We start from the raw sequence: 1,994 nt of genomic DNA, 5'->3' as shown, positions 1-1,994 counted from the left end.
CAGGGAAAAAGCCCTAGCTCTGCACCCTCTGTAGCATACCATGTTAACATGTCTAGGAAGGGTGTACTTCAGAGACAACATGGAGTCAGCCTGCCCCGTTTTTTCCTCAGCAGAGTCACCTGCAGGTACAGAAGGCATCTGTTGTTAAATGTTCAGTGGCACGAGTTAACTGGAGCCGCAGCATTTAATTTAGAAGGAAATTAGATTGGATCTGAATAATTGAAGATAAGTGGAGAAACATTTTAGTAGAACTTTAGTCATTTGCCTCATTGTTCCCAGGGCTATTAGTGCTCGGTCTCATTTGATGTACCGTAAGTGCGTGGTCGGCAAGTACTGGCTAATAACACTCACCGAGCCCTGTGAGTGCGTGGTCGGCGAGTACTGGCTAATAACACTCACGGAGCCCTTTCTGTAGCTGAAAGCTGTTGTGCTGGTTAAACGGGCTTTCATCCATCTTCCTCAATCTGAGCTTTTGTCGTTCCATGTGTCACTTTCAAAAGCGGCGACAAAACAAGGTCGCTGTTCACCTCCATCACCGCGCGCGCGCACGACACAAATGTCTGCTACTGTTGGTTCCATACCGAGGTCCCTCCTTCTTCGGCAGATGACAGACCACCCAGACCAGCCCCAAAGCTTTGCCTTTCCCTTCTCACCACACCCCGTGGGGCAGAACCCTGTCAAACAGCGCCCACCCCCACCCCCGCTCAATCACAAGGCAAGCTGGGTTTCAGTCTGACATGCTGAAGAGGAAGGGTTCCTTGGACCCTGACTGTTTCTGCTTTGTTCACACATATAAGAAAAGGAAAGAAAAGGAAGAGACCGTATGTGCGAGCTTGTAGTGAGGAAGATGATTTGTCTTAGACTGAAGACGAAAGATTAGCAGATATGTCACAAAGTAAAAGTAACCAAAGACACCACCTCAAAAGGTCCAGATAGAACAAGAAGATGGGAAATACTTTAGAGTGTATGAATATTAATATTCAAGTAAGTACTACTACAGAATACAAAAGATCAAAATGACCCACAAATAGACGAAAAATGTGTCAACAGACCCAGCAGACGTTCATGTCTTACTCACAAAACAGTATAGAACACGTGGACAAACTGGCAGAACAGCCGGTTGGGGAAGGGAAAGTGATAGAGGCCCTGCCCATGTGCAACACGGGGTTTCCGTGGTTACCTCGGGGAGTCATCTCATCCCAGATGGCCTGGAAGAAAAGAGAAGACGGCAGAGGTTTTATAGGCCAGACTAGAAGCAGTGTTGTATCAGGTTTGAAAAAAAAAACTCAAGCAAAGCCAGGCACAATGCTGCACACCTTAATCCCAGTAACCGGGAGGCAGAGGCAGAGGCAGGCGGATCTCAATGAGTTTGAGGCCATTCCCAGTCTACACAGAAAATCCCAAACCAGCCAATCCCAAGCCGTATAGTGAGCCCCTGTCTCAAAAACTCAAAACAACCCTCATGTATGTGCCCAAACCAAGAGAAAAGGAGCGCAGGAGACCATGGACTCTGGTGAGCCTCTAGTATTTCTTAACATAGACCATCTGCAGGCCTGAAGAGAGGGTTGAGAAAAGACTTCCGTCAGTCCCAAGACCTTCTCAGCTGCCTAACTTCATACAAAAACAACCCGTTTCTAAACCTGCTTCTGCAGCACAAACAGTAAAATTGGAACAAAACAAAGAAGACCTGCACGGCGCATGTGCAAGGGTGACTTTTCTGGAGGGTTTCATGCTTTTTCACATGGAAGTAGAAGGGGGTAAAACTAGGGAAGAAACGGACTAAAGGAAAGTCAACCAAAATTAGCAATATGTGAAAAAAAACATAGGAACCCACTCCCTTATAAGCTAACTTTCAAAAAAAATTTAAGAAGATATTTAGATAGAAATACTCTACATGGGTGGTCAGTACTGCTTCCAGAAGTCACCGGTATTCAAAATCCTATGCCAAGTGAGGGATAGCTCCCCATGAGCTGTTGGTGAGGGATTCTGCAGAG

The 1,994-nt window shown here is 46.3% G+C and overlaps 1 pseudogene; it reads left to right on the top strand.

Moving 5' to 3' along the window:
• Positions 1-1,640: 1,640 nt before the first annotated feature.
• LOC119818102 lies at positions 1,641-1,738 on the top strand (annotated as a pseudogene).
• Positions 1,739-1,994: the final 256 nt, after the last annotated feature.

Source organism: Arvicola amphibius, chromosome 6 (genome assembly GCF_903992535.2).
Source record: "Arvicola amphibius chromosome 6, mArvAmp1.2, whole genome shotgun sequence".
Taxonomy (NCBI): Eukaryota; Metazoa; Chordata; class Mammalia; order Rodentia; family Cricetidae; genus Arvicola; species Arvicola amphibius.
The sequence above is the reverse complement of the archived record's forward strand: the minus strand, read 5'-3'. Positions and strand labels throughout refer to the sequence as shown.